The following is a 9,685-nucleotide window of genomic DNA, read 5'->3' as shown; positions in this document are numbered from 1 at the left end:
AGAACCGACCAGATCAGATGATGTAATTTTCTTTCAGGATTTAGTTGTTGTTCTCTCAAATAAATGGTTATGTATGTATTTGTTCCTATCAGTTCAGATCATATCTTTTGTAATAAGATTTCAAGTTTATTCGTAGTGTTATTTGCCTTGTTAACACTTAAGAGTGTCGTGAAGTATATAAAAACTGGGGAATTCAAATCTTCCAACCAGGTAAAAACGGAACGAGGGAAATAATTAAGCAAAGTAAGTAATATAAATTGCTTCTCAAAATTTTCCAAGCATTATGCTCCCACAAGGAATAAGATTAGGGCATACCCTGAGTTTGATAATCAGGGAGGTTACAGTCAAGATATAAGGGACCCAAAACATTATGAATTAGAAAATGAGGATTTAAAACATATAGGATTAACCCGGTTATAGGGAGAAGGATGGAACGTTTTATACTGAGAAAACAAAAGTTGAGTAAGGAAAGAAGACCCAGGACGGTACTCCTATGGGGAAATTCATGGATCTGCCTAAACAGAACTTAGACTATTATCCCCAACCACCACCCTGAGGAATCAATATGGTGGGAAATTCTTTCAGGACCTTTTAGTCGCTTAAGCTCTCAGAGTTCCACGGAACAGCTGACCCCGCCAAGGCAAGAACCTGGCTAAAGGAAATAGAGGAATAATTTTAGATTCTACATGATTGATGAAGCGCAAAAGACTGTTTTTCCAGTTAACTTCCAAAAAGGGAGAGGCCGAACAGTGGTGAGGGGCCAAGAAAGGGATAGAGAAAGATGTTTTAATAAACTGGTTAAGGTCCAGTCAATTATTTCGGGGAAAGTACTTCCCAAGGTATAAGACAGAAATGTGAGAACAACTTCTAAGAACTAAAGAAAAGATTGGTGACGCCCCCTGTGTTGGCATTGCCGGATGGAAAAGTAGATTTTGTGAATTATAGTGACGCCTCGCACAAGGGATTAGGGTTCGTGCTTATGCAGCATGGCAAGGTAATCACGTATGCATCCAGATAATTAAAGGAATATGAAATTTGATATCCTACCCATGATCTTGAGCTCGCGGCAATAGTTTTTATCTTGAGGATTTTGAAGCACTACTTATATGGAGAGAAGTGAAAGAATTAGGCCAACCATAAGAGTCTCAAGTATATTTTCACGCAGAAGAAGCTTATCATGTTCCAGAGGAGATGGTTAGAGCTTATCAAGGATTATGATTGTGAGATTCTTTATCATCCATGGAAGGCCAATGTGGTGCCTGATGCCCTTAGAATGAATGAGAGGCTCAAAATGATAATGACTTCGGAAGAGCTGATAAGAGATTTTGAGAATATGGAGAAGTGTGTCATCATCAGGGTGATGGTGACTAATCATGAAATAAAATCGAGGTTTGAAGGCATAAACGACATATAATTAATCCCCTTTAAGCTGGGAGTATCTGATGAAACTTCAAGATAGATTGATGGATTAATTAGGAAATATGAATAGACTAAAGAGTCGGGAAAGCAAGAAATTAGGAAATTGGATGAAGGAAGTGACCTTCAAGAATGTGAGGTGTATGTAATACCTGTGATTTGATACCCAAAAAGGAGACGCCGATATAAAAGATATCCCAACATTGAGATGCCTGTTGAGATAAATAACAGAGGTAAATGAGTAATTAGAACTAGAAAGTTCACGTTGAACACGACCAATATCTTCAGAACATCCCTACTATCATGACCAAATCAAGCAAGGAAAATGGATGACTATTTTTATCTTTTAGAGGCCATATAGATTGACCCCAGTTTGAATAAGGATGCAAGTACCTTTTAAAAGGTGGAATTAAGGATAAAACCTCGATAACTTGAGGTGAACCCTGGAGGAATGCATAAAGGTTGGCATTTTACTGTTAATAGGAAATAATGAGTTTGTTAGTATGAATTGAAGGACTAAGGTAACAACAACCTTTAAAGATTAGTGGAAGAAGTTATCAGATATATATAGATAATGGCTCTAGTATTAGTAAATGGTATCTTAGTATTCGTCATACCTAGGGAATGCATGAGGAATGATTCAAGAATAACCCTCGAGATTTTACAAGGAGAGAGGTAATATTTAAGAAGAGCATTTTCATAAAAGATGTGATAGGAAATGAGGTTGAAAATTTAGTTGAAGATGGTTCAAAAGACATTGATCGCAAAGAACTATTACTATCAGGAAATGTCAATGAGGTGGCCGACACTTTAAGGGTAAGAGAACAGTTATAGGTGCTCGTCTCAAAGGAATACAGTAATGATGGTTAACGCCGTGAAGGTTCTATTATGGTATGGAAGAATTACATATCTTTCTAATGACCGTGCAATACTCAACCATAATAGTAGGTTGGTGGAGATTTAATTCATGTTAATCGCTGTGAGCGGGCTACCCATCTTGGAAGGTCCTACCTTGAGATAAGTCTGGACCATGTTTCAAAAAGGACTAAATGAACCCTTGAGTTTCCAGTCTCCTATTGAGGACATATGATTAATAATTATATTAACCTACTATCATTTCTTAGATTGAAGCACTTCTGCAATTTTATCCGCTTCATATCTTGTCTACGTCATGTTCAAGAAATGTTCTTCACGGATCACGAATCGTGATTAGGTTTTTTTATAAGATTTCAATACAACGGGTATGGACTCCGTATTAGTAGCTATTAAGATTCCTAGGAAAACGAATGACTATAGTAGGTCAGTGGTGGACTATAGTAATGCAGCAATGATTCTGCGAATAATGAAATGATAATAACCGTGAGAGTTGTATTATAATGGATGTTGAGATTGCGTACCACTAATCGGGTCATGGTGATGTATAGTTATCATTGATAGACTAACTAAGTCAATTATTTACCTATTGAATATTTATTCCTTCTTATCGATAGAGAGTCGTATTACTATACGAGGAAGGTTGTGGTGCAAACGTAGGATTCTAGTAATGATGATGTCTAGAATGAGATCCCAGATTCTATTTTTGATGTCAAGGGAGTTTCAAAGGTGATTGTCTATAAGCTCGAGCAAGAGCATGGGTCCATAGAATGATGGACGAAATAGAAAAAATATTCAGGAACGTGAAATACGATGCAATAATACTTGATATTGATATATATATATAAATATATATGTGTTTCGTTCTACGATGATAAACCTCTCTAGTTAAGAGGTAGATTCCAAGCCATAAATTTTGTGACCTATATATTTTTTATATAATAATCTAAAATTCATTCTTTTCTCTTCTTTTCATTTTTTGTAAACTGAGAAGAACAACCTGTCTAGAAGGGGTGGTCAATGACTATCTATTTGTGTGATGGAACCCTAGTAGGATACCATATGTTGTTAAATTTCTTGTCAAGTACTAAAGGTTGGCCCCCTTCTGTACTAACAATGCGTTGTAACAATTGTTCATGATCATAGTGATCTCTCAATAAATTCTTTTACTTCTATACGATGGACCAAACTTTTAGTGATAGAAACAAATAGAAAAGAAGTAATATAAGTTTGGTGGTATTCAAAATCTAACGTGTTCGTGATACCAAGGTTGACGCAATTATTAAAAGGTTATGAAACGCTAGCGAGTAAAAGTATAGACCAAATAGTATTATGAACGGAAGATAGTAACTCTTACGAACTGGAAAAAAATGAGTATTGAGAAGCAAAAGCTATAGCGTTAGAATATATGTTCAGGGTCTATGCAATAGACTTGAAAGAAATTTGAAATGATCACTTAGCACGGATTGACTTTTTTATGACGGTAGATGATATGTCAGTATCAGGATGTCCCCTAATGAGACCTTTTTGGAAAGAAGATGTCGATATCCCATGTATTGGGATAAAGTTGGAGAGAGCAAGATGCTCGGACCAGCAGTGGTCCAAAGGACCAAGGACATAATAAATTTAATTTGAGGACGACTGGTTGCAACCCCATGATGAACAGAAAAAGTATGGTGATTTGAATTGAAGGGACAAAGAGTATGAAGTACGGGACCTAGTGCTGTAAAAGGTATCCCCTTGGAAAGAATTGATGAGTTTTAGAGAGAAAGGAAAGCTAAGTCCACGATTTATTAGACCTTTGGATATATTTAGACGTATTGGGAAGTTATCATATGAACTAGCCCTACCCCTGAACCTGCAACAAGTTCATAACGTGTTCCACTTATCAATGTTAAGGAAGTATAATCCGGATGCCAGACACATAGGGGAATATGAGTGCATAGACATGCAACCAGACTTAACCTATATGGAGTAACCAGTAAGGATTATGTATCAAAAAGGGAAAAGTACTTAGGAACAGGGTTATCAAACTAGTTAGAGTTCTATGGCAGAACCACAATGTGGAAAGTTGACTTGAGAATTAGAAATCGCAATGCTAGAAAATTATCCTCAATTTTTTTCTATCTGATTCGGGGATGGAATCCTTTTAAGGAGGGGAGACTCCAATAAACCCAAAATTATGGAAAATTTTGAAACCCTAATGAATAGTAAATTTTTGCTGATTGTGCCGATTAAGGAAAATTATCAGACCACGCTATATAGGAGTACTGTTATAGAAATTATGAAATTGTATTAACATTCCATAAAGTAAATGAGTGTAGGTGAAGGACATCAGAATTCGAATTCGAATTCGGACACTTTGATTTTTCCCCAAAATCCACCAGATACCGAGAGAATTAAGTATAAGATAACATGATCAAAATGATTTAAATTCAAGGATTATAAGAGAGGATCATTAAAGAAATGTAAAATATTAAGAAAGGTTTTAGGGAAGATCCAGTAATAAGATCCCAGATATGATCCCTCAAACGATCAACGAGAACATAAGTTAAGCGAACCCTAAAACAGATAAGCGACCATTAGCCAAACAATTAAGAACTAATCAAGAGATTAGCACAAGATGAGGTCATCAAACTATAGGAAATTGACAAGTGGTAAGGAGGTGCATAAGCATGATAAAGTAAGCATGATTAGCAAGATATTTAGCAAGAATGAATTGTGCCCAAGTATTTGAACCTTGGTTAAACCAAGGTTAATGTTAACCAAACTAACAAAACACCACACAATTAATCACCAAGGCAAAACAAGAAGCATTCACTCCATTTCCTCCTAGTTTTCTCTCGACTTTTCTTATAAAGCAAGGACCAAAATTTCAAAGTTCAACTTCTAAGCAAGCTTAAATTCCTAGGTTTGTTTTTTTGGATTCTATATTTATAACCTTAGTTATACAATGAATCTAAGCTCTTGATTTCATGGATTTCATGGCTAATTAATTCTCTAAAGTTTTGAGTGAATAGTGAATTCAAAACTTAAATTTTGTGTTCTTGATTTATTTTGCAAGATCAAGGTATTAGAAGGTTAGATCAAGGCTCTTTATGGCTCCTAGCAACTTATTACACTCCAAGAAAGGTATAGTCTCTAGAACCTTAGCCATGATTTTGAGTGTTTGATGAGTTTATGGATGAATTAGTGTTATATAATAAGATCCATGTATGTATAGTAAGATCCATGTAGGTTTAGTTAGTTTTGATGGTTTAAGAGATGATTGTTAATGGATCTGTGTTAGTAATTGTAATGAGTTATGATTTTGAAGGGTTTTGACTTGAATTGGTAGTTTTGGGTAAGATCTTATATTTTTAATGTTGGATGATGATTTGGTGAGGAGTTGGTGATTGTTTGCGTTGGTAATTTTGGGAAATCACGTTAACATAGTCATCGTAACGCCTGTTTTTATATAGACTGTTTTTTCTTAGGATTCAGATCAGAAAAGTCACTCTGAAAACTGCACCTATACCATTTTTATCTAGATCATGTCGTAAGCTTTGTTTTGGTATGAGGCTCGCTTAGATCCGATTTACAGTTTAGGAGAAACGACCGTTTTAGGTAACGGCATTTTACATAACTTTGAGACCTTGTTTAAGGCCCTTAAAAGACTAATTGTATTACGAAACAATTATGTAAGGTTGATTAGGCAGTTGGTAGAGTACTCATGAAAGAATCGACTTAAAATGTTTAATGGTTAATTTTTTAAAAATGATGGAGCCGAGGGTACGCGGGCGACTAATGTAAATCGTTAAGCATAGAAGCGAACATTAGGATCTAAATGGATAAAGTCTAGTTTCTTCAGTGACCGAAGATTAATTCCAGAATATGTTATTGTTCATAGGTTACCGGACCCACTCTAAGCTTAAGTCTACCCCAGAACACTCAAGCAAGTTTTCTACCCGTATAGTTGTTGTTGTGATGTATATATATATGCATTATCTTGTGATAAGTGTATGATTGTTATTAGAAAATCTTGCGATATAATGAAGCATGTTGATATATATATATATATATACCCTTAGTATAGGAGACCCAAAGTTGAACATTTTTCTAAAACCTGGAGGCGAGGTTCCCTAGTATATTTTATATAGTTTTCTATAACTATTAATCGAATAAGGTGTATTCAATAGTTTTGAATAATAATCAAACTTTATTTTCGATTATTCAAATAAAGATCTTACTTTCGTATAAGTACATCTTTTTTTATTTATTATTCGTTTCAAGTATTAATTTCAAAGCTTTTACTTCATTTATTTTTATAAAGAATATCCTTTATGGGAATATTATTTAATAATATTCAGATATTTTTTTAATATATTGGGACTGATTTATTTTAATAAATCATCCTTACTCCAAACATTTTCAAAAAAAATGTTTTCAAATCTTCAAAATGATTTTAAAAGATAGAGCGGATCTTAAAACTCATTTTAATTTAAATCTTTCCTTTCGTGGAGGGATTTAAATACTCGCTCAAAACCTCATGGATTTGGCTCCGTGGTGTATTTTATCGCAACGAAGTTGCTGATTTGATAAAAGAGCTTTTGATTACTTGGCCATCGTTTGGGATGTAAGTCCATCTAAATGAGTCTGCATAAGTGACAGGCCGAGGTATGGTCTATCAAGGTGTAAGAGGCTGGGTGACAGTCCATTAACACGTGAGTGGACAGGTAGCAGTCTAGCGCAAGGTCCTAATGCAGCCAGGGTGATGACCAACGAGGAATTCATTTATCTACTAGTAGAGAAAGTGACTTAACTGGTATTTGTGCCTGATTAGGAAGATATCAGGTTTATGCCAAAGATTTCTTCCTTCCAAATTCATTGGGTATTACAACTCTATTTATACTTTTGATAACATAGGTTTTCAAGGAGTGTATGGAATATATATATATATAAGTGTATATATATATCGGGACTTAATAAAGTATCTCGTAACTTATGTCTTTTAAATGATATTTTAAAGATTGATTATATACATGTTAGAAGTTTAGGGTCCACAACACACACACACCATATTTAAACTTGTTTATAAGTATATTAATGATATATATACAATGACCCTACTTACTATAATTCACGAATCGACGCAGTTTAAAGTATGTCCACGAGCCACAACTTTATTTATATTACAATCGTTCCAAATCACAGTTTATTTATCTTACAACGGAAGTTCAAACTTTATTACAAACTATCAACACAAACTAAGCCAAACATTATCTGCTAGTTTATCCCATCTTAACCTGGATACCTAGCTCGCACATTTTTCTGGGGATCCTCGCTACCACCGATTTCCTTTTTCACTACAAAAGAACATAAACAGATTTGCAAAAGTGAGCTAACTAGCTCAGCAAGTCATAATTATAACATCAAGATTAATCACTGATCAATTGAAATGATATTGGGAATCAAGATTACTGGTAAGCAGTGATTAGAATTGGATATTCACTTTTAGTTTAAAAAACCAAGGTTTGGATGCTGATCAGTCACGCACTAACCCCGAGAAAGGCCCTCAGATTTGCTCTATATATTGGATCCAAGGCTCACATTGGCCTATTATGACCACGAATCTGGTCTGACCACAAATCTGGTCCGACCACGAATCTGGTCCGACCACAAATTTGGTCCATATTTAAAAATAATCCAATTCCAGAATAATAATAGGATAAAGAATGTAAATCAATAAGTTGAATTATAAACAACATTCATCTTGAAGAATAGGGTGATTCATAATACCATGAGGGTACAACAAGGAATTCAAAAAGATGTGCTGTCAATCAAGGAAAGAATCAGAAAGCAGAAGACCCAAGGGTTCAAGAGTTACAAGAATTGTTCTTCTGGTATACAGGACAAAATGGCTGATATGTTAAGCAATTTCATATCAAGAATCAGTATTTGGTAGATATGTATTTGTGAAGTAGTATCGTATAGGTGTGGTTCGTATTCAAGGATTCAACAATCAATGGTTTACAAGAAATCAGGCTTGTGGCTCTAGATCAATAAGAATCAGGGTTAAGGGTTAAGTACTTCAAAGTACTTGCAATATAGAATATGAACTATTTGGAATAATTGCAACATAATGACTAGAGTTCAAAATATTTGTAATATAATCAAGAAGAATAGGAACACTTGCCTTATCAATCCGCCTTTACTTTACTAGCACTTGTCAATTGGTTCCCACTCACTGACTACCTGCTTTCCCTTTCTATGTCTCGCTTCCTCTATTAAATATCACAGGTACTTATCAATACTCATTCTCATCTCGTTATATATGTTACAAGCTCATAACTACCCTTCGTATCACCCAAATTCGATGTACGAATTAGAAGTTAAGAATAAAACAGTCAAACCATGCACATAAAGTCATATTATGCAGGAATTAGATCACATATAACACATAGCACATAAGATATCTGATCACAACAATTTTTCAAAGAAGTTTCGGGGTTAAAATGATTTTCCAGGTATTTAATACGAATTTCTGAACATTTTTCAGAATTAAAGCGGGTCTCCGAATCAATTTATAATTAAATAACAGGGTTCGAATACTCGAATCTGGCTTTAAAATAATCTTATAATAATTATCGAGCCTTGAAAATAATTAAAAAAATATTTTAAAGCTTGAAATAATTTATTCAGAATTTTTAAATCATAAATAAATAATTAAATCCAATTATTAAATTAATTAAAATTAATAAATAATTATTTAAATTAATTAATCAGTTAATATTAAATTAATCGATTAATTAAAATAACTAAAAACTAATTAAGATTAATTAACAAAATAAATTAGATTTATTTTTGAATAAATAAATAATTAAAACAATTTTTGGAATTTAAAATAATTAAATAAACAATTTTTCTGAATTTTGTAATATTAAAAATATCATTTTTAAAATAAACTAAACAACTATCTAGTTTTTGCAAGTTTTTAAAACTATAATACTAAATATGCAACTTATGCAAAAGTTCGGGGGTCAAACTGTAAATTTACAGTCATCCCCACGCCCTGTCGCCGGAAGCCATGGTCGCCGGCCATGAGCTTTTCCGGAGACCCGATACTGCCCAGAATTGCTTCAAAATGATAGGGGATAAATTACATCTTCCCATGAATCAATCTGCAGAATCAATTCGGCTGAAATCTCAACGATTTGAATGGAATAAACGACTGAAATCGTTTGATAGTTTCAAATACACCAATCTATTTGGTTTTAAACGATCTACAACATGATGTAATCAATTTTGACTAATAACCCTAAAATCAAAAGTTCCCAAATTTCAATTAAAACATTCAAAGCTATAAACCCTAATTTCAAAATCCGTGAATCAAACATCAATTTTGACATGTTATTGA

The sequence above is a fragment of the Apium graveolens genome, chromosome 3 (genome assembly GCF_009905375.1).
Source record: "Apium graveolens cultivar Ventura chromosome 3, ASM990537v1, whole genome shotgun sequence".
In the NCBI taxonomy this organism is placed as follows: domain Eukaryota; kingdom Viridiplantae; phylum Streptophyta; class Magnoliopsida; order Apiales; family Apiaceae; genus Apium; species Apium graveolens.
This window is presented reverse-complemented; position numbering follows the sequence as displayed.